Consider the following 24,837-nt stretch of genomic DNA (forward strand, 5'->3'; position numbering starts at 1 on the left):
ATGTTGAGCAGTGTTCGGTCCCCCAACTCCTGCCACTGTCTCCCCACTGATGACTGTGGACCCCATGTCCTCCATCTCATCCAGCTCCTGCTGTGGCGCTGGACTCCCACCTCCAGTCTGCCTTCCAGTTGTTAGCGAGTTTCAGCTTGCTTTTGCGCTTCACATCATTCCAGCACTTCTTGGCACTTCACTCCGACTGCATTCACCTTGGCCAAGATGGACTGCCATATTGCATTTTTAGTTGCCAAGAACACAGTGTAGGTGATTAACAGTTGTTGATGGTGTTTTATCACCCCCGTAATCAGGATCTTGTTTTCCTGCAGACTGAATCGCGGGTTCCTCTTCTTCTTCACCTTGCCCTTCTCCTTCCCTGAGGTCCCTCGCTGGTCTTCCGGGGGGTTTGTGGGGATCTGGTTGGCCTCTGTTGTTGCTCCAGCTTCCTCCATGGTGCTTCTCAGTTGTTTGGGTTTTGTTTTTATTTATTTTTATCTTTTGCAGCTTTTATGGTGATTTTTCCTGCCTGACGTGGGAATAGCAAGCCTGGCGCTGCTTTTCGCTAATATTTTTATCGCTGTTAGGCACATCGCCACTTTTTTCACATTTGGTTTCCTTTTTTTATCGGCGTCCCGGTACTTTTAACGCAGACATTTTACGCGTTATCGGGAAACTATCGCCTGTTGCCAGCGTGTTGAGAATACGCTGTTAACACAGCGTTAGTTTCCCGCTATAGAGGGCGTTATGTAAAATTGTGTTAACCTAGGTTGGCGATGATTATCGCCCGTTCTTGAGAATATCCTCCTTAGTCTTTTCCGTTGTCCTGTCCTTATGTTTCTGAAGAGGTGCTGATCCCAGAATGCTGACAAATGTAAAGTGTGAAGGCTTCCCTCCTTTTGTGTCAGAATTTTGGGTGTCTCTGAGTAGGAGATTCGCAGCTCTCCTTCCAGTTGACAAGAGAAGGCAAATACTGTATCCATAGATTTCACAAACCCTGTTTGCAAAAAGGTTGTTAGAAAGGGACAGTCAGTGTTACTTGACTTCTCGCTGACTGACTAGGTGCCACCCGCAGGTGCTGGGGAACTTTCTTAGATCCATAGCTGGTGTTGCTGACAGCCAGCTTCTCAGTCAGGAGAGGGGCATCACCTGGGAAGTTGTCAAAAGTCTGCTGGAGGAGCTGATCGTCTGCCTTGGATAAGAATCTTGCCTTTCTGCTGAGAAAGGGGCACCGAAGAGGGACCTGCAGGAAGAGACTGGCAAGGAGAGAACCCAGAAGTAGCTAAGTGGTGTTGGAGCTGCCCACAGTAGAGGACTTATCAAGAACCCATGTTCAGCTTTGAACCTGTGGTGCCCGGGGGAGATCCTTGCTATAAAACATTTGGATGATCTCCTGTTCCCTGCTCATGGCGTACGTGTCCACGGCTTCCCCTAGTCGGTCCTTGATGGCTCCTTGGCCCACCTCCCTGGCCTGTGAGAGCCAGCTGGGCTGCAAGTGTGGACCATATTTACCTGACATCCTCTGCATGGAACCCTGCTGCTGAAAGTCCCCTATGTTTTCCTTAGGGTCTTCCATTGCTCTCCCCAGCTTTGTGCTCTGCTTTTAACTGAACCATTACTGTCGGGTCCCTTGCTCTGTGCTACAACTGTGCCAGTGGTTCCAATTGTGCTTTGTAATCTCTGACCCTGTTGCAGTAACTGTGACCCCCAAGAATCCTGGGTTGTGGGCGCCAGGAACTTCTACAGACATCCATCGTCCTCCTCTATCACAGGTTGTGAAGTCTGTTGGGGTTTCCATTCCTTGTGGATGCAAGTTTCTTTGGGCCTGTGACCACTATTAGAAGTGCTGCAACCTCTCTCAGGTCTGTAGAAAATGAGTTCAACTCATTTAATTCCCCTGATTGTTTTTGTTTGGATTACCCACTTTTGGACTATTAATTTGGGTGAGCCTCAACAACTGAATCTCACTCGCAGTAAATTTTGTGGGAATGGACTGAGAGAGTTAATTGCCCATGTCTTTCTTTTTAAGATAAGGCCTGCTCGCTGCATGTAAACAGGAAAGACCCCAGGCCCCAATGGAGCCGCATTTAAACAGGAAGGACTCCAGGCCCCAATGAAGCGGCATTTAAACAGGAAGGACCCCAGGCCCCAATGAAGCTGCATTTTAACAGGAAAGACCCCATGCCCCAATGGATTCTGGGTGGAATTTTTTTAATCCTTCATGAACAAACTGGGAAAGCACTTTGGAAAGGTGCTAGAGTAGGGACCTACTGTAATGACACTGCCTCTGGACTTCCGCAAAGCAGGGACTGTGGTAATCCCTAAACCAGGCTGACCCCCCGGAACACTTCAACTCCTATTGCCCTATTTCTCTTCTCAACACTGAAGTGAAGATTATTGCCAAAGACCTGGCTCATCGCCTGTTGGCATTAGTCCCCACATTGATACACCCAGATGAGGCCCACCTCATGCCAAGCTGTGCCACTAGATACAACATTGGAAGATTGCATAATGCCCTGCCAATGGCAGAGAGACTAGGTAGGCTGGATGTTGTCCTCCTGGCAGACATCTTTCGACTCTGTGAGGTGGGAATACATGTTTGCTGTCCTTCAACACCTTAACTTTGGGTCCAAATTCGCTATATATGAAACATCAAAACCCATCCCGATCCACAGGGGGATAAGACAGGGATGCCCGTTCTTATTGCTTCTCTTTGCCATAGCCATAAAGCCTCTGGTGGAGTGGCTTCATATTGTATGGGAAGTCCATACCTTGGATAGAGCGGCTCCATGTGAAGATGATGTACTGATTTTTCTGACAGACCCTGAGTCATCGGGTCACAACCTCTCCCGATCTAAAAGGTATTCGAGGAAACGTCAGGTCTATATGTCATTAAAACTAAATGACTGATTCTCCCAGTTTATTTCTACTGAAGGTGGCATCACAACCACAGATTTAGAGTCCTACTGTAGAGAACCCCAACTGGTGGTTGTTAATGAATGGTGGTATGATACCAAGGAGATCCCGCCTAAGCTGCTGAAAAATGGGCATTCCAGGGTTGCTACAGTTCAGCATCTACTATACAGAGGTGGAGTGAATTTGCAGCTCCCACCTGAGACCTGGTAATCCTAACATGAAGGTGCCCCTGATAAGTATGGGATGGCTGCATACCTTGACAGAACAAACCCTGCTGGAGGGTTATCAGGGGTGGGATCTCATCCGTATTGCTACAATTTAGGCAGGCTTTGACGCCATACATCTTGAACCTTAACAACTTACCAGAGTTTAGCCCCTTAAGAGACACAATTGATGGGCTGGCCGAGCACCCTAAGGTCCACATCCAAGGGTCCAGGACTTGGGTGGTGCCACTTGCCAGGGCAGGACTCACAGATGGCAGAGTCCAGGTGCTGGAGCCTTCTGCCCTGGCTCTATTCAGTAGGCCAGTCACTGAGCCCTTGAAATCTCTTTGGAGTCCTGAGTTCAACAGATACAGGTCCAGTCCTTCTCACACAGGCAAGAGGGTAGCAAGCAGAAGAACAACACAGCAAGGCAGCAGCCCAGCAAGGTGGTAGTCCAGCAGGGCAGCAGGGCAACAGTCAAGCAGAGTGGCAGTCCTTTCAGCAGCATGAAAGTCCTTTTTCCTAGCAGTTTATCCACAGTTCCAGAAGTGTACTTAAGAGGTGCTGTCTGAGGGTGAATATTTATACATAGTTACCTCCCTCTGGAACGTTGGAGAAGCTTTAAGAAATTCTCTTTGAAGTGCCTTCCTGCCTTCCCTGCCTTGGCTCCAGACCAACTACAGGGGGTATGCAGCCCTAAGTGTGGAGGCAGGACACTGCCTATTCGAGTGTAGTTAGCTGTGCTCAGCTCCACCCTCCCATCCTTCCAATGATTGCCCATCCAGGCACACCTAAGCTCTCTGTTGTGTGTGGCTGTCTAGGAAGAGTACACAAAGCCCAACTGTCAGCTACTTCCAGCCATGTGACCCAGAGACAGCTACAGGCACTAACTGACTAAGGCAGGAAAATAACAACTTTCTAAAAGTGGCACTTTTAAAATTGCAATTTAAAATCCGACTCCACAATGATAGAGGAATTTTCATTACAATTCCAAAGACACCAACCATGAATTAAATACTTGCTCTCATTTGGAAATTATCACCTATTAGATGTAATACGGTAACTCAAATATTCATATATGGGAGAGGTAGGCCTTGCAGTAGTGAAAAACTAATGTGGGAGTTTTTTTACTACCAGGACACATGAACCTGAACAATACATGTCCTACTTTTAAATTACACTGCACCCTGCCCTCTGGGCTGTCCCAGGCATACATTAGGAGTGTCTTATATGCATCAGAAAGGAAGGTTCGGATCTGGCAAAAGGTTTATTTTGCCAAGTCGAAATGGCTGTGTAAAACTGCACACACAGGCTGCGATGACAGACCTGAGACATGTTTGAAGGGAAAATTAAGTGGGTGGCACAATCCGTACTGCAGACCCATACGTAACATTTAATTTACAGGCCCTGGGTACATGAAGTACCACTGTACGAGGGGCTTACAAGTAAATTAAATATGACAACTGGGGATATATAACCATGTGTTAAGGAGTGAGCACATGCATTTTAGCATTGGTAAGCAGTGGTAAAGTGCGCAGAGTTCTAAGGCCAGCAAAAACGAGATCAGTAAAATAAGAGGAGGAAGGCAAAACTTTTGAGGGAAAGATTACCCCTAGGCTGACAGGTCTAACAGAAATATGTGACAAAGTACAGTTTTGCCCTCCTTGGGCCTAGAGATATAGATCAGGCACCAATTTTAGGGTAAAAATGCACTTCGAGTGCAGATCCAAAGTCAGTTTTCTGCTATGTGTACTCCTTATGGCACTTGGAAAATTGTCATATTTCCCTCTCCCAGCTGATAGTAAGATTCCAGATCTTTGCCCTCCTACTGAGCCAAAGTAATTACTCTGCTGACCAGCATGAGGCTCAAAGGCCCCTCTACACAATTGTGCCATTTGACAGTGGTTTGACTTGTTCCTGGGAAAGGAAAGTGGTAGTGACAGAATCTGTATGTGTCATTAACTTCCACACTGCAAAAAAAGGCCAGCCAGATCTCTGCTACCAATTACAGGGGCGGGGCTCCTCTTGAAAGTTTTGGAGGGAAGGGATCCGGCAGCTGTAGCATTTGGGGCCAGGGCTGAGACTCTCAGAGAAGGTCTTTCAAAAGACCACTTCAAGCTACCATGTTGAAATGCCCCAGAACGCTGTGCAGGAGGGTTGGGGCTGAGAAGAAGTGATGATGTGCCACCCTAGGATTAGGCAGAGGTGCACATCTTCTAGAACATTCCAGCCCCTGTTAAATACCTTTGCACACAAGAGAGAATGTTGAGATTTTACTGAATCTATGAGCGACAATACAGGAGGAATGTCTAACTGGATGGAGAAACCACCTGACTCCACTGCAATGATGGACATAAAGACTTTTGGACTTTTAGGGTGAAAGGTAACTCAAGACAGTAGTTCTACAGTATTTTTACAGTTCTGTACTCTGGAAGACGTGTGTCCTTCCTACACAAGCTCTGCTTGAAAGATTTGGCGGTTCGGTGCAAAGGCTGTGTGTGGACACTCACCTGCCCTAAGTTGTGAAAAACACCGTGTATTCGAGGCCTCCTCCATCAACCCATTGGGAATAGGCGAGTTCCTCAGAGATGCCTCATCCCCCCTCACTGTGGCTGTCACATTCGCCTGGCACCAAGTCTTGCCTGATCTTGGGGTGTCTTTGGCCTCAAAGTCCTAGCCTGGTGGTTGAGGCCTGCTTTTGTGTTAGTCTTCCTTAAAGGGCCTACCATGCTTAAACCCAGCAGAGCCACTTACCTCGGCTTGACCGCCTCTAGCAAACAATCACCCCTATCCATACCACGATCTACACTGTTGCAAAAAAGACAGGAAAATTAATAGGAATACCTGGGAGCCATTCTTCTTGTATGAATTCTCTCAAGAAGTTGAGTGTGTTAGAGGATTCCGTCCATTAGGTTGTAAAATGAAATATGGAATTAGTACAAGGGCACGCAACAAGTTGGGAGGTTTTCAACAGAGCACAACAACATTTAAAATGCTTCTTATATGCTAACAAAATTGAAATGAACATTGAGCGCAGCCTAGAACTTAAAACTACTCCAAAATGTTGTGTTCTACCACAATATCAAGTTTTTTTTTTTTACAATGAGCAGCACTTACATGGATTCCACAATATTGATTGCCAACTTAATGCCAATGGAAATAGATGTGGAGCTAAGAACAACAAATCTGTACTTCCCTATGTTTGCTTATCTTGATGATATATTGGTAGCCAATATTCTGGAGTCAATACAAGTGCAGACTCATATTACTGACTTTGATTTTGTGACATACAATCCAAGCCTTCCCTATCCACTCGCATATTGTTATCTCCCAGCACAGAACTAATCTTCCCCATTAGTAGCCATATTGACTGTTTTAATTTTAATTATGTATGAGCATGTCGCCACTTTATATATACTTAAATTACAGTACCTCTCCTCAAACCAAGCTCTTTTCCACAATTAGGCCTCTGATAAGATGTCGGTTCTTCAACCAGATCCCTGCAGGGGCTGCTCCTCCGTTATGGGGGAGGAGCATTGCCCCCCACCTCCCCCCCCCACCCCACCACCAGATTATGCAAAACTTGTAAAATAAAATTATAATAATACAGGTTTATTATAATTTTATTTTTCTCTATAGGGCCGAGTTTAGGGGGCGGACCATCGTGATGGCGGGCGTAGGGGTAATGGTGGGCACTGCTGCTAATAGCGCATGTGGGTTTGGGCGGATGTCTTAGGACGGCCAGACTGGCATGCTTCCTGAGATGTCTCCAACCCGAGCTGAGTTGCTAGGTTGGAGACAGCAGGCTCAGGCTCTCTAGGAGCGCAAATCCAGGGCGCTCAGGCCAATACCGGCGCTTGTCTCATGCTGGGTCTGGTGGCTCAGTGGACTAAAGCAGCCACTGCAGGGGCCTGTGTTCAACCTCATGGTCACAGGTTCAAATCCTGGCTGGTACACTCAGCCTTTCATCCATCTGAGGTCGATAAAATGAGTACCATTGAGTTGGGTAACAATAAACATCTGTTATTCAGCGCCAGGACACCTACGGGTAATCGTGCGCTTTACAAATACACCTGTTATGTTATGAGAGCAGCGCCTGGATTGGCCGTAGGGGCAGTCTGGGAGCCTCAGTCTGTGCTGCAGGAGAGCCAGAAGAGCAGAAGAGCGGCGATGGGGTGGGTGGCAGGTAAGTCCTTTTTTTGTGTGTGTGTTGTTATTGTCATCCCTCCTGCCCTGGCTCCTCCCCCCCTCCCGCATTTCCCTGCCACCTTCTCCTGCCACCAGCCGCTCCTGGATCACTGTAGATAGAGCCGGCCTTTGCCAGGATAGTGCCCTGGGCGGAAATAAATTTGGCACCCTTGCTGCTGCTAGTGAATAAAATTAGGCAGCAGGTGCCCTCTTTTGTGTTCACTGGTCAGTCCCTGGCTGCACAATGACTGGCCTCTAAACCCAAATACCTCCCCCACTCACCTGAATCACCCACAGCTTAGCTCCGTAACGTTGGTGAGAGCGAGAAGGAAAGGAGCTAACGGGGTGTTAAAAACATCTCCTACGGTTGGTTAATAAAGAAATAACACCACTTTAGACAGTCTCACTGGACCCTGTGAGAGAAGCACTGCGATTCGCATAACTTCAGGGCACACAGCACCTTGCTCCCCTCTGAAGATTGATGGTTTGGGCCTAGACACAGCTCACCGTATCAAAAGCCGACCCTGACTGAATATCTCTTAACAGATTACCAATCAGCAGAATCATGGGCAGCCTCAAGTAAGAGGCCAACGACTTTGTATGGGCTCAGAAACGAACTCCTTTCTTTCTAGAGAGGCAGGTCCTTGGCACGGCGGCAGCACGAGGACACGCGCGTGCACGCTCTACGCATTCTGCGGTTAAACTCAGGCCTTTGCTTTCCAGCCGGCTCCTTCCACAGCCAGCCTCACAAAAAAGAAAACAAAAGAACCATTGACGACGCCCCTGAACGCTGAACGGAAAAGGTATTTGCACAGTATTAAAAAAACACAGGGTAAATAGTCCTTGTCAGGCAGCAGTGCCATGGCAGTTGCTGGGACTTGGCTGCAGGGGCACCTTATAATGTTATGGTTTCAGCTGGCCACCCTCTAGCCCCCTCTAACTTGGTGGATGAGAATAAGGTCCTGAACATGAACAATGCAATTGAAAGAAGGAGACAACGTTAGAGCTAAAAGAAGAGTGTGACATATAAAATCCCGAAAACTACTATTGGTAAAGTATCAGACACCAATCAAAACCACCTGTGTGTCTCCACCTGTTCTGTGTGGAGGGCCACGTGAGAGGCATCACTGGACTCAGTACAGTGTGCCCACAGCTTACTACCCGTGGTGAGTTAACAGCTGTTGCCAGAGCTGGGACTGGCTGTCAAGAAAGGGGGGGGGGGGGGGAGACTTTTCTTCGAAAATTGATCATTTTCTGCCCTTTGTCATTTCTGGTGCGTCACACAAATAGCATCACCAAACTTTCAATTAGCAAATTCTATTTTTTAAGAGTGAAACTGACTTACCAATTCAAACTGTGTAGAACAAGTGAAATTGACCACAGAAGCTGTAACTGAAGCAAATCAACACTTGCAGACATAAAACTGCCCAAATCGTTGACAGGTAGCTGGAACGGTACCAAAGCGTTGTGTCTCACAAGGACATGAACCAAACACAGAGATGCATCTGCCACTAGACTTAAATGCTGGCAAAAACCATCAAAATAAAATACTAGCCCGCAGCTGGAAGTGGTTTACTACACACCAAATGCATACCTGGAGCAGAACCAAAGTATTGATGACCTATTACTCACTGGTAATCTTTGTTACTCCTGGTTCTGTTGTCCTCTTCCCATTCATCACAAGTAAGATTGTCTATCTCACCAGACAGAAAAAACAAAAGAACAGGTTTATACTTCCCCACTCCCTCCCAGTGGGGGATATTTAAGCAGTACTTACCCAGCATTCCTCCTGAACTACCAAGCGCCCGCCATATGTAGGCCGGCCGTCCGAGAAGGAGGGAGGCGCGTGATCAGGGCGGTCCGTTAGCATGAGCGAACTGGGCCCAGGGCGTCAATTTTCTGAGGGGCGAATGAAGCTGTGTGCATTAAGGTTATGCCAACAGCAGCATCCTTCTCATCTTACTCCAACCTTGTCCTGGTCCCTGCCTGTTTGTTTCTATCTGATTTGCCTGTTTAAAGTGCTTTAGTCCTTCATTATCATACGGCAGGCAATGTTTTTAACACCCCTTTAGCCCCCTTTCTTGCCCTCCCTTCACCCTCTCACACTCCTACTGCTACACATCAAGAAAACCATCATCAGGATGAGGCAGCTAAGCTATCAGTGATTTAGGTGAGTTGGGGGGGGGGGGGTCTTAGGATGTTTGCGTTCAGGGGCCAGCCCCTGCTCATCCAAGTACTGACCAGTGAACACAGAAGGGACCCCTGCTGTCTCATTTGATTCACTACCATTAGCAATTGCGCCAAATGTATTTCTCCCGCGCCCAGGGCGCTGTCTTAGCAAAGGCCGGATCTTAACGTGATGAATGGGACGAGGACAACAGGACCAAGAGTAATGAAGATTACCGGTAAGTAATAGGACATTACCCGCAGGTCCCCCTTGTTCTCATCTCAGTCATAATAAGTGAGAAAAAACAAACCAAGCAACCCAGCATTCATAGGAAAAAAAAGAAATCACACAAGGATACCAACACAACTATTGCAGCACCCCATAGAGATTTATTCACACAGGTAATAGAACAATTTACGAAATAACAGAATGCAAAACACCCAAACCAAAATAGTTTTCATCACATAAAACATTCTGCAACCTGTAATGCTTCACAAAGGTATTGGAGGATGCCCATGTAGCTCCTCTGCAAATCTCAGAGATGGACATTCCTCTCAATTCTGTCCAGGTGGTAGCGACCCTTAGGGTGGACTTCCCCGAACCCCTGGAGGAGGAGGACACCCCAACAAAGAGTAAGCAAGAGAAATCAACTGCTTGGATAAAGAGGAAGCCTTGTCACCCGCGAAGAAGCACCAAAGAAAACAAACAAACGAGTCTGTCTTTTTAAAAGACTTCGTCTTTTCCAGATAGACAAACAACACTTTCTTGACGTCCCACAAATACCATTGGTCCACCGTGGAGGAACCCAATTCAGCACACAAAGCGGAAAGGATCACTTCTTGTTTCATATGAAATTGGGATGCCAGATTAGGCACAAAGGAGGAATCCAAACGAAGAATGACACCATTCTCCGAAAAGGATACAAATAGTTCTCAAGCCACCAAGGCTTTCAATTCCTCAGTGCGCCTGGCAAAGGTAATGGCCACCAGAAAAACAAGCTTGAAAAACATGAACTTGATACCTACCATTTCCAAAGGTTCGAAGGGAGCAGAAACCAAAACTTTCAAAACTAAAGGCAAGTTCCACAAAGGAAACAAAGGCTTAACCAAAGGGCGAGAAAGAGAATAACTTTGCAACAACTGAGTCACCAAATCCTCCACATCAGCCAAATTCCCCAAATGGGACTGAAAAGCCTTAAGAGTTGCCCATTGGGCATGCAGAGATGAAACAACTAAATGCTTCTCAAACCCTTCCCACAAAAAATGCAGAACCTCATTCGGATTACAGTCAAGGGGGGCAGTTGAAGAGGTTTACACCAATGCTGAAAACTACCCCAGTGCCTCTCGTAAGATTTCAAGGCTAAACAAAGGCTTGCGGGACTGCTAGATATCAACAGTTAAATGCCTGGAAAGTCCCTTCCTCTGCCATCCCCTCCTCTCAACTTCCACACCGAGAGACACAGCCTCTTTGGGGAGAGTAAGGGAGATGACCTGAGAGGAGAGGGAGAACACGGCATCATAAGTGGACCCTGAATCACCAGAAATTTGAGTCTAGGGACCACAAGTGCCGGGGTCAAAACTGAGCCACCAACACCAGAACTCTCACCTTGGGAATGAGTGGAATAGGGTGGAACGCATATAGCAGCTCATCTGGCCATGGAAGGGTCAATTCATCCATCCCCTCCAGGCCCCCTCTTGTGAACTGAGGGAATAAAATCTGGGCACTTGCACATTGAGCCAGGAAGCAATAAGGTCGAGGAAAGGCACACCAAACATCTCGCACAGCTGAAGAAAAACAACCCTGAACAGAGACATCTCTTGGGAAGGAAGAAAGAACTGGCTGAGAGAATCTGCCACCCCATTTTTTACACCTCTGATGTGGACGGCCACCACAGACTGTAAATGTACCTCTCGCCATTCAAAAAGCAGGGTAGTCATAGCATTCAGGGAACTCGATTGGGGCCCCCCGATGGTTCAGATAGGCCCCTTTAACCTGGATTTCTGATCTGACCACCAGATTGTGATACACAAGAAGGAGTCTGAACCCAATTACAGCTCGGTAAACAGTCATCAGTTCGCACTAACTGAAAGAGTGCTTGCCCTCCAGCACAGACCAGCATGCCTGTGGTGACCTGCCCCCAGAGTGGCTCCCCAATCAAAGGAACTGGCATCCATTGTGAGACCAATTGAGGATTTGGCTGCCACGCCATGCCTTTGGAGAGAGATTCCTGCCGAGTCCACCAACTCAGACCCTTGATGACCTCTGCAGTCGCTGGTGTCCACAGTCGAAGTTCCTTGACTTTTGGTCTCAAAATGAATGCAGATGAACCCATAGGGTTCGAAGACAGAAACGGGCCCAAGGAACTGTAAACACAGTCACCGCCATGTGCCCCAGCCGTCCTAAACATTGACGGACCATAATGGAGTGGCAACCTATTGTCCTCAAGGCTAGAGACCTCAAGAGCTCAGCCCTGGGAGCAGGAAGGAAAGCCCTGTTCAGATCGATACGGAATCTGGCCCATACAAAAGTCAGATCCCTGGACGGAACCAACTGACATTTCTCTTGATTGAGCAGAAAACCAATAGCCTGGATCATCGGGTGAACCAGTGAACATTTCGACAGGTACAAGAAACATTGTCAAACACCTGTAACTGAACCAAAATGCAAACACACCTGAAGCAGAGGACCCGCGGATCACCCTTGGCGTATAGTATCCCTTATCCAATCCATCTAAAATGTGTGTTCTTAAACATTGAAGAGCCAGGGTTTGCTCCTGAGTATTTAAGGTAGTTTGGCCTGAGTTCGAGGAAAATTTGTGTAGATGCAGTGCCTAACCGACATTCTAAGCGTACAATAAGAAATAAAGAACATAAAAGTCGACATGGGGATTAATAAATACTAAAATGTCATTAAAAAACATGTTAGCAAAAATTAAGGAAAGAGAATAAACATTCACTGTTAAAACAAAATGTGTCACAATAATGGAAAACCAAAAATAATGAAAAACATTGCCAGCAAAAAAATTGCGAACGTGTTGAAACAAAGAGCATGAGAAGAGTGGCAAAGAATGGCAAAGAAATTATAATGAAAATAGAAATGGAACAGATCAAGAGCAAGAAAACGATAGAAAAAGTTAGAAATAGGACTGAATCTGACCATGTGTAATTTAATCTGGTGCTCATGTAAAGTATTCCAATGCCCATGGGCTGCGTTTCCACTATAAAAAATGCAACAACAAAAAAGCTCCAATGGGACAGATGTAGGTAATACGGCTCCCGTCTGTTGATATGCCTTCACATGGTCATTCAGCATTTCAGCTGCAATTTCAGTAGAAGGAACACATTTTGCACATGATATATTCCCTTGTATGGCATGCATGCAAGCTGTCCTTCATCTAATAGGACGCTTTTTTTCCCTTTGAAAAGTGCATAGCAGAAGTGAGGAAGTGGGTCCCAAGATGCTGCCCTCTACTGTCAAATGAGTTGAAAGTCCTATAAGACAACTGAGAGCCAGTGTTTTGCTGAAGCACCACAAAATAAATGTAAATGTATTCCCTGGTTGGTAGTTAGGTCCAGGGACATTTAGTTGGGTGTGAACTACAGAAGAGAGATCTTCCACATGTTTAAACTATGCTTTTCATCCTATTGGCCCTTAGAGAAGGTGCTTTTCACATTCATTTTTCGATGGCTTCCTGAAGGCTCATTTACTTGCAATGCCAAAATGTATTTGCTTCATGATAATCAATCAATCAATCAATCAATCAATCAATCAGTAAGCGAGCTACTCACCCGCGAGGGTCTCAAGGCACTGGGTGGGGGAGGGGGGATAGCAGTTCCGTTCCGATGATAAGGGGTCAGCAGGCAGACACAAATTGTGACCTCATGATCAGTAGCTCTTCTGCTGGTCGGAAGAGGTAAGGAAGGTGTAGTGGGGGTGCATATCAAAGTTATACAAACGGGGCCGGCTATAGCGCTGGTGGCGCCCAGTGCAAGCATAATTTTTGGCACCCCCCACACCCCATGACCGCCTCCTCGGATTCTCTCCCTACCACCGGACAACAGTGCCCATCATCTCTCCAATCATGTTATTACTAAACATAGCAGCCACCCCCTGAAGTCTGCGCTCCCTCCACAGGTCAGCGCCCAGTGCGGCCTCACCGGTCGCTCTGCCCTAAGGCCGGGCTGTATACAGCTGCCCTGCTTGCATTGTTATAGCACTAAGTAGGGGTTGTGCTTATAGTCTTCCATTTGTCTGTTCATACTTCCCAGCTGTCCCTCTTTAACAAGACAGCATTCACTTTAAATTTTATTTTTGCATAATGTGTACCTATTTTTGTTATTGTGTTATTTTCATAAAATCCATTCTGTCCAACGTTGCTGTGCGGCTTTGTCTATGGTTGGAGAATGAAATGGCAGAACTGGGTACATCTTATTTGTTCAAAGACTCCAATGTCCCACCTCTCAGCCCAACAGTTTTATAATATTATCATATCTAAGTGCGCTCATTTTAATCTTGAAACTGCACACCCGGTGTCTAAATCCTGATTTCGGCGTGGCATTAAAATCATGGATTCTGTGCAAATAACGGTATCTCACTGTACCTCCAACTGTAAATATCTGTGATATAAAAAACATTATTCTAGCCAACAGGGCGCTGTCTAATGTCTCTGTTACATTTGCTAACCCTCACCTCAACACCACATTCTAGTTTTTGTGCTCCAGTTGCAATCACACTTTCACTGTATAGTTTCATTTTAGGTACTTTACACTTGAGCTGCTCCTGCTGGAATTCAAATACTTTTACCAAATTTACTGCAGCCCCTTGAAGTTAGGTTCATCATATATTAAATACTTTATAATCAAATAAGATCGCCTCTGTGGTAAGTGCACTATCCCAAGAAGCTATTGTGCTGGCGCTGGAACCTGTGGCCTGTCCAGGGACCTCAATGCGTGGATAGTTTGGAAGGGCTGCAAGATAGATGTTCATGCCTCAGATGGTCATCCTCCCTTACAAGAGCATCCTTAACATCTCTCAGCTCTCTACCCTTCCATGTTACACAGTGAGTATGCACTACCAGGAATTGAGGGCCTCATTTATGAGGTTTTGCCATAGGGCAGAGCCGCAGGCTTTCCTGCTGCGCTGCCCTACGGCAATAGAAAAGAGCAGGAATGGATCAGATATGGCACATTCCTGTCCTTTTCTCCTTCACCGGCGCACAATGGGCTGCCGTGATCGATGGTGCAAGGGTGCCTGCGTTACAGGGAGGATTATTTTTGTGCACAAAAATAAGCACAAGAGGCATTTTCCTCTTTCTGTGTGTGCTGTAGAATGGCTTATAAATATGCCTTGGCACATTCCGCCACTGGAATGTCAAACAAGCATTGGCATAGCCAATAGGTCTCGCCTTTGGGACCTTATAAGTGTTTAGCCATGCAACAGTTGCATAACTAAACACTTATAAGGTCCCAAAAGCGAGACCTATTGGCTATGCCAATGCTTGTTTTAACTGCTGCAATCTATTGAAGCCTCACGGAGAACATCAAAGCGGCCGCGAAAGTGATCGCGATCAAACATCAAAGCGGCCGGAAAAGTGAAAGTAATCGCGGTAAAGCGTGACGCGCGCGCCCGCGCACATGCACTGTAGCTCTAGGATTGTAGCACTTTTTGGAGCCCTCTCAAAATGTCTTGCCAGACCAGTGCATGCGCTGGGTCAGGCGAGACCTAAAGAGGGACGTTCTGGTGGCGCAAAAGTGCTGATAGCTGAATGCCCTGAGCCACCTCATTGAGAATGCAGCCAGTGTCCTGTAGGTATCTCCGTAGCATTGGCATGAGCTGCCCTCACTGATCTGTTGCAAGATTTTATAAAAACATGCAGAGACCTCGATATTTTGATTAAAAATGCGATTTACATGTTTGATTATCATTCTCCCTCCAGCCTTCACCTTCACACCTCCACAATCTCTTACTATCTCAATGGCCTAAACCTTTCTAGCCAAACTGGCCGTTCTACCTGGGTACCATTTTCCCTGTAGGCTGCTGGCTAGAGTGTTTCAGAGCTAGATGGGCTGCTGTGACCTCATCCTAGTAGTGTAGTGACCTTCTGTAGTGTAGGCCTAGATTTAGTATCGGACAACGCCGCCCTCCACGCCCAACACTTCAACACAACCAATCTGCCACAGCGAGGGTTGCCACCTATCTTAGATCAAAAAAAATACAGGCCTTTTGTTTACATTTTGCAATTCTGGAACAGCCAAGAGCTGGTAGGTATAACAAGAATTTGATTACATTTATCAGGCTTCTATAATAATTCTGAAAGGATTTAGAAAGCTCTCCAATACTTAACGGATTTAGGCAGGGTCTGGAGTCTTAGTTGACTAATGCGCCCCCTGTAGGGTCCTGTGTTACACATTATAGTCACATGTTCAAATCCCGGGGGCCACTCAACCTTTCATCCTTCCGAGGTCGATAAATTGAGTACTATTGAGCTGATTAACAATAAACATCTGTTATTCAGCACCAAGAGGCATCTGGTGAATGTGTGCTTTACAAATACACCTTATGTGTTTGGTTTCAGGAGAAAAATTACAGATTTCTCTGATTGGCCCAATATTTTTACTGGCCTCGGCTGAATAATACAGTCCAGTAAAAGAGGGCTATGTGGCAGCCCTCGCCCTAGCTGCCTATGAAATAACATCATTAAGATATGCTTTCCTCGTTGCACCTGCTTTGTAAAAAAAATGTGATTGTGCGTTGTAAAAACAGCGATGTAATGTACCACGATCTAAATGATCGCGTTGTAACATCATACATGGAAAACCCTTAACAACGCGGTCAAAACACCGCAATACATTTACATCGCTGCTTTTACAATGCAAGTCGTTACAACGACTTGCGCTGGATGGCGCTTTAGACTAAGGAATAGTGTGATTTACTATTCCAACACCTTCCCTACTGTACGTAGGCTGGAGTTGGAATAGTAAATCCTACTATTCCTAAATCCAGCGCCCTCCAGCGCAAGTTGTTGTAACGAATTGCGTTGTAAAAACAGCGCTGTAATGTACCAGGATCTAAATGATCGCGTTGTAACATCATACATCCGCATTGTTTGTTTGCACGAGGGCTCTAATTAGGATAACAAGGCCAACCCACGTCCTTCCTCACGAACCGGATACAGGCTTCTTGTGCTACCGCCAGCAAGCGCCCGCGTGCCCTGTGTGACATCTTTTTCAGTTTTTGACTTTTAAACAAACAATTCTTTAGGAATGTGAAAAGCGAAACTTCAAGTCCCAGCATGCCAGGTGTTGACTAAAAGGCCTCAACTGGCTAGACATGCCACAGGGTCGGAGGCCCCTTGCCAGCCTTGCAGCGAACACAAAAGGGTTGGCGCGAGGCCCGCTGCCTCGGCTCTCCTCCCCCACACAAAGAGCGCGGCACGGGCCTTCTATCGCGTTCACGCTCAGCTTCCCCCATATAATGGCGCCCCAGGGATAATAATGAGACGGGGCACATCACGCTCGGGTGGGGGAGTGAACAGAGGGATAATAAACTGCGCCATCTCCAGCTGTGTCGGTGTTCCGCCCTCCGAGCTTGAATGCAGAGCGGCTCCCCCTCTTCAGGGTAAGCCGGGCGTGTTTTACTTGACCTTGACAACAGGACAGAGGGCGGCAGCAGCATCCCTGTGCGCGAGGGGGCGCCTCTGTGTTCCGCCTTCCTAGCTTGAATGCAGAAAACCTCCCTCTCTTCAGGGTGAGCCGGGCGTGTTTTACTTGACCTTGACAACAGGACAGAGGGCGGCAGCAGCATCCTTGTGCGCGAGGGGGCGCTTCTGATTGGTCATCAATGCCCTTAATCCTGCTGCTGATAAAGACGTTAATCTCGCAGAAATTGATACAATTACCACCATTCCTTCGAAAAGAGCGGAGCTACTTCAAAATCCACACCTACTTCACATACAGGGAATACTACTATAACGACACAATCATTTTGTTTTCGGTTTTACCTTATCGGTACTGGTCAATGTAATAATACTTTTCTAAATGGATCTATGTAGGGAACTAAAAAGTCAAGAAAATAAATACCTGGACATCCTGCTCTCGAGTTAGGTCACGTGCAAGGCAGAGATCACCGACTATCATTGTCATTGGTAGAAATCCACACTAATGAGTGACAAAATGCAGTGCTTAATTTGTAAAACAAAGAGTGCCGGTGCGGAAGCGCTGCACAGATGCCTGCGGCCTATGTAATTTAACGTCAGCGCTCTGAATGCCAAGGGTGGTAGTCTTAAACCACCTCGTGCCTTTTTAATATACTACCATACATTCCCTGCTTTTATCTCACTCTTGCAGTTTCCTGTTTTCTCCCTTTGTGACTGTGATTCCCACTTTCTCTCCCTCCTTGTTTCCGATTGGTGTGTTATCCCTCTCTTGCTCTCACTAAATATCTCATGTGGAAAAATAGGTGATAGTCCTCCAAAATAAGTGCTGCCCCCACAGAGAACCACCAGCTCAAATTAAGCACTGTACTCCTGTCAAAATGTTGGGATCGAAATTTTGACTACGATCATAGTGTGGAAGTAAGTATATATATGCTTAACTCCACATCTGTGCACATTTACGGTATGTATTGTCAAGGTACATCATATATGTGGAGTTAAGTGTAGTAAATCTATATTCACTTGTATATATTTATTTTCACTATAGTTTGGTATTGGATGCATGGCCGACTTTAGGACAGTGCATCGGGTACAGCCGCACTGGGCGCTGAAGGGGGGGGGCACTGACCTCAGGGGGGGGGCACAATGTTTAGCAATCACTTAAGATTTAAATGCACCTGCTGCAGAGTTCCTTGTGCATCCAGCATTCAAGCAGCAATGAAAGTGACAAGATAACACTTGTGATTAATGCACCTGCTAGAGAGAGAGGGATCAGAGTTTTATCCAGTGGCAGTTTAGAGTCGCCATAAAGTAGTGCAGAGGGTTAATATACCTGCTGCAAAGAACAGCTCTGTATTTTATGTTGATAGATGAGTGGATTAGTGAAGTCTGCTTTAAAACAAATGAAAACGTGTGTGAGAGAGGTGCTATGGAGAGATAAGGGGCACTTTGACAGGTGATAGTGAGAGAATCCAGGGGGTGGTCGGAAGGGGGGGGGGGCGTCTAGGAGATGCCAAAGAAGATTGTTGCACCAGGCGCCACCAATGCTAAAGCCGGCCCTGATTGTTGTTTTAGTCACGATATTCGTGTAGCACAATATTTCCTATTTAGTATTGTGGGAGAATTTTTTTTCTATAGAAGACATCAGAGGGAAAGAGACATTTTTTTATGCAGTGTTATTAGGATTCACTGTCTCTCAAAATTCAAAATATGCATATAGATATAAGTAACTGTTTGTTTTTCACAATCTCATATTTACTCCTACATGTTTCTTGCAATACAAAAATAGTGATATTGATTAAGTACATGGCTGGCAGTTGAAAACAAACTGTCTTGTAACACTGTAATAATATAATTTAATTGTGACACATTTCTAATGTGCTCACTTTATTAACTATAGAAGGATGACCTCCCATGCTAAGTGTTGACTTTATTAACTGCATGCAAGTAACACAACAGGATCTGAAGCCACCAGAGATCTTATTGTCTTTATATGCCAACCATAATTTCACAACTCTGTTTATAAATCTCTAATGCTTAATTTGTGAAAAACAAGGGCAAGGGGCCACAATTCTTATTAGAACATTGGAATGTTGAGCCCTCCATTGTAGACAATGGAGTGCTCCGGACTTGCTCCGGGCTTCTACTGGCCGATAGAAGCCCGGAGAGCAACATTTCAATGTTGTTTTCATTTCACAGCTGCTGCTGTGAACCAAGGGCTCACAGAGCCCAAGGGGATTTAACCCCCCTTGGGCTCTGAGAAGCCTTTGTTTTTACTATTTAGAACATTCTGCCCTCTAGGGGCGGAATGTTCTAATAGCCTTAGAGCCCTCCTAGCGGGCTCTACTGGCCATTGAAGGCCCGCTCCCTTGTTGAAGGCCCTCGCCTTCAACTTAGGCCTTTAACGCTGGAGCGGGCCTTTAATGGTCGGTAGAGCCCGCTAGGTCAGGCTCTAAGGCTATATTATGAGCCTAACATTAGCAAAGCAAAATGTTGTTGCACTCGAATTTCAAGGCTGCCTATTCATTCCATCCTCATGGCTCTTTCTTCCACCGCCCTATACTTCAGATCTCAATCTAGTAAGTTGTTTGTCTTCCCACACTTTCACGTTGTTATTGTTTCCATTTATTTCTCCTTCATTCTCCTTTTTCTGCCCTTCAGTCTGTTGTTTGTGCCGCTCGTAGGCTTGGACATTGCTTTTAACTTCTGACACTCTGTAATCGTTCCGGAGCAGCAGACCGGCCATTACTGAGGAACAAGTGTTTTTAAAGGAAATTCCATCGTTGGGACTGCGAGGACCAGTGCGCTTCGCGCATCCAACAGTGACTGCACCTGGGGCCCTCTTCCCGACTCCTCCTTCTGACTATTTTAGGCACGCCCAGTCTCGCGTGAGTGGGACGCGAGCGGGGCGCAGACCGGGGCGAAGCCCGGGCAAAGGGTGGGCCCGTTTAAGCCCGTTCAAGCACGGACAAGACCGGACCGGGCCCCCCCCCCCTGGCCCCTGCTGAGTATATAGGTAGAGGAACGAGGTAATGACACCAAGGGTTATGCGGAAGAAAACCACGCCGTTATCTCCCATGGTCCCAGGTACTTTGGATAGTTTTCTCATTAGGGCTAACTCCGTAGTTAATAATGAGTTAAACATCTTAGAATGACGCCTCTCAGAGGGGATCGAAAGCACCAGAAGATCCTCCTTGGGCTTACTTGCATCTGCTAGATCCCCAGATGATTTGGACGATTCACATACTGCCCTAATGGATAGCATTGACCAAACCATCGAATCGGTCTTGCAGGAGCTGAGGACTAGCATATCCTCACGGCGAGACTCCCTCCAGCCTATTCCTGAGTGTGCATCTGCCCCCACATCGGAAGTTGTTTCAGATGTGGGGAGTGAATCTAAGTCGGTATGCGCACGAGGCCCACGGGAGGGAGCCGTTCCTAAAAGAAAATGTGTGAGGAAGTTCAAGGGGGGAAAAAAGGCTAAAATAGATTGCCCTCTTGATGCTTTAGCGGTAATCCCACCAGTAGTGGATACCCGGACAATTGAAATTCCTAATGTAATACCTATCTCAATTCCTGTACAAACCCTCTCCCAATTGCAGCCTCCTTTTTCTATTTCTGGAATGGGGTCTGGAGGAGCGGGGGATTGCTTAATAAATACCCTTACAAATATTCTGAAGGGATTTTTTGACCCCTTGATGGCCAGATTTGACATTATTAATGCTAGATTAAAAGATATAGAAATGGTTACCGGGGCTATAGATAATTGTATCAGGAATAATGGTATGACCCAAAGTGCGGCACAAATGAATATGGCCGAACCTCTGCCGTCTACTGCTACTAATTCTGCTCCCCTGTTAAAATCTGTAACAGCAACCCAAACGATCTCAATAGGCGTACCCCCACTCACCTCAAATCTTCCACCTCCCACTACCGTCATGTCGCCACTTCTACAGAATCAATCATCTTTTTCTGTAAGGTCTTCCAATCTGTCACCTAAATTAAACTTATCTAAATTAGGGAAAACCTCCAACGAGAATGGCGGTATCAGTAACCAAGATTTGGGTAGTTCAAGATGGAAAAATGTTGTGAATCTCCCCCCTGAGGCATCTCCCTACGTAGTAGTCCTAAATGGAGCCCCAGAGCTTCCTAATCCGGACTTAGAAACCTATGATTCCTTAAAAAATAAAGTGACCAGTTGGCTGAATACCCACAGGCCTCTCCCTCTGAATATGAGAGCTGATGTCCTGATGGTTAGGAGGGTTAGCTGGCTGGGAAATACCTTGAAGAAAACTAAGGGTGACTGCATTCTGGTGAATTTTAGAAATACACAGATTGTGTCACATATTTGTAATTGGATGGGGAATATAGGAGGCTCATCTATTCAACCCCTCCCATTGTCCTTTTTCTATCCACCACGAAATACCTATACCCACTCAGGGAATGCTGAAGAATGAAAAAGGGTGGGATCCACATCCCAAAGCAGAAGGCATAGGCACACTCGGTACAATGCGCCCATTTTGGATGATTATTCTTGCTATAACAGGTTTAGCTGCCTCGAGGAGGTTGACTGACTGGAACGGGAAAATGGCATTAGGGGGGTCGAAGGAGGGCCTCACTGGGTATACCCGCAGCCGGTGGTTACTGCCCCTGATAGTGGGCAGTCTAGACAAATCCCGAATCCAACTAATGAAGTCTCTTGTAAAAACTCCCCTGTTACTTTTAACGTTCCATCCCTACTAGAAATTCTTTCCTGGAACATAGCTGGTCTCCCTAATAAGCTTATTTGTCCTGAATGGGGCTCATTTATAGACCTTCAAGATATATGCTGCTTCCAGGAAACATGGGTCAGGGAAGAGCAATTCCGTTCCGGGTTTGCCTCATTTTCAGTTCCTGTCAGTTGGGGAGGAAGGGGCTGCCCGTCACGGGGTTTAACAATCTGGGTCGCTATCCATTTGGGTTGCAGTGCCAGTGTTCTAGATACAGGGTCTGACGATGTGCATTGTGTGCTCTTGGACTGGCAGACTGGCTCACGATTAGCCGTGATTAATGTCTACTCAAGACCTATGAGTCTCTCCGCCGAGTCAAGGGTTATTGAAGAGCTATCTACTGTGCTGGCCAAGATTCCTGATGGTACTACGTTAGTGGTGGGTGGAGATTTTAATTCTCACTTTGAACCACTTGACGGGTTGCTGGATGCCATAAATCAGGAGGAGGATGATTTATGGAAAATCCCACTGGTGGTAGGCCCAACAGTAAGATCTTGGGCACCTTTGGCTGTCCAAATCACATCCCTGGCATTGGCTCATTCGATTAGGGCATGCAATGGACGAGCAAAATCTGATAACCCCTCTAGGCCTACCTTTAACAAGCCAGGGAGGGAGGCTCGACTTGATTATATTTTTGTCCAATGTAAGGAGTGGAACCGAGTCCAAGATATTAGGGTGGTCCCCAGGGGAGAGAGTCACCACAATCCCCTGATCCTGGATTATTCATTACCAGGTTTGTGTAAGGGTGAACCTTCATTGCAATCTGATAAATCCAATAGGGTTGTCCTGTCCAATAATAGACATAGGGTAAGATGGGACAAATTGGCTAGCAACCCAGATGAACTATCTAAAGTATACGTTAGGGTTAGTCCAGTATTGGAAGACATGGCTGCTCTAATTGGGCATCAACCTTTGTCTGATTTTTACGAAAAACTGGCCGAAGTTAATCAGGCATTATTCCTTAGCCTAACAGATATTTTAAATCCCCCAGCCCCTTGTGGGAGAAGGGTGTGGTACTGTAAAAATCGGAACCGTGTAGGTGGCATGGTCCCACCATGCCAAGTTTGGTATTAGCGAACCGCAAATAAGCAACGCGGTATGTACGAGTGTTTTCATCATGTTCCACTGATGAATTCACCGTGTATATGATACTACATATTGTATCCATGGGTTCCATTTTACAGTAGTAGCCATTTTGTGGTTGCCCTCACATAGGCTGCGCACTAAGGCCATGCCTAGGCTTAAAGGACACGTACACCTTCTGTGACTTCTCTCTGACCTGTGCAAGCCGACTCCGCTGCCCGAGGTCAATCCTGTCCGGCCGGTTCCTTTCTCACGGCCTAATGTGATTAGCATCAGGGCTCGACCCATCATAAAGCCCCTGTTCGCACACGATCTCTGACTAAGCTGTTTTCACACCTGACTCTGTTTCCTACTTTATGGCTTGTTTTACGAGCAGGAGGTGCCCGTTTTATTGGGGTCTGCTGTTATCTGATGAGGGTTCTGAGCCTTGCTGGGTACAATAACTGCATGCTTAATGAACTGAAATGTGGGATTGTCGTTATGACTCTGCTGTTCCTTTGAAACTAAAATATGTGAATGACCACTTGTAAAACAGGGGCGGTGTTGCCCCCAAAGCGTAATTTTGTGTATATAAGTAAAGACTGGTTTTTGGTTCGGGAGCAGTCTCCTGAGAACATACATCGTGTTGTACTTCTCGGATATCTGTGATTGGTCTGCAGCCAATAAAGACGTTCTTTGAATTCACCTAGAAGACTCTGTGTTTCTGTGGGTCTGAAACAGGAAGAATCCGAAGTCTTAGGGTGTGTTCCCCTGCACCGCTGGGTTCTAAAAACCCGGTACTTCAGTTGGCGCCCAACTCGGGGCGATTTCAGTGGTACCGGTCCAAGCCAGAGGTTCGTGAGGAGCTTCGTGTGGAAATTCTGGAGGAAGGCCGCCACTTCATCGACCCCTGCATGTCGACGTGGTCCGAAAGTCTTTTCTGCAAGGTTCTCCGCGTCCCGACATCTACTAAGGACTGCTGCCCTGATTAATCGCCCTGTTTTGGACCCTTGACGATTTGGTAGAGCGAAACAATTGAGAGAGTCTTCTGATGAAGTCATCGATACCTCAGTTAAGTATAAGTGGAGCGTCTCCCAGTTTGTTTGGTATCCTTCGGGATTTTGGTATCCTTCGGGATCGCTTTGATTTGGGTCTTGCAAGTGCCAAAGCCAGAGGACTCGTGTATTCACGAGACTATCGTATTCGATAATCCTTTGAAGTTTGAAACTAGACTAGTGAGCAAAGATGCCTGGTTCTAGTATATTTGGAAATTTGTTTTGTTTTGGTTGTAAAAGGGACTCCCGATTGGAGGATTCGTGTCCAGTTCCTCCAATTGGAACTCCAACTTATGAGCTTTATGTAAAACATGGCGTGGGCCCCATTAGGTATAATGAAGTATGGGTCCGATACACCAGAAAGGATGGTGTTTTAAAATGGCCCCAAAATGGTAGTTTTGACACAGAGATCTTAGATAATTTAGAAGTTAAATTGTTCAAGAAGAAAGCCCGGCCGGCGATGTTTGATTCCTTCCGCCTATGGCGAAAGGAAGCCAAACAAAAAGAAATTAAATTAGCAAAGAAACATAAAAGAGAGAGAGGTATGTCGATCATGCAAGCAGCTTTGCAGTTCAAGGATAATGAAGAGGACCGAATGGATGAGCAGTTGCATAGGCAACGCAAACTAGTCATTGATAAATGCTACCCAGTTTTGCCACCCCTTCAACAAGATGAGTCAAAAGAGAAAGAGAAAGATTTCCTAATGTCCCATATACTAAGTTCGCCACCCCCTTATGCGCAAAATGCTACAGCGCCTCCACAGCCCGTAAATGTGCAGCCTCCAGCTAATGCGCAGCAAGCTTTCCCGCAGCCGCCAGCTCCTCCTCAGCCGGCT

The sequence above is a fragment of the Triturus cristatus genome, chromosome 9 (assembly GCF_964204655.1).
Source record: "Triturus cristatus chromosome 9, aTriCri1.1, whole genome shotgun sequence".
NCBI lineage: Eukaryota > Metazoa > Chordata > Amphibia > Caudata > Salamandridae > Triturus > Triturus cristatus.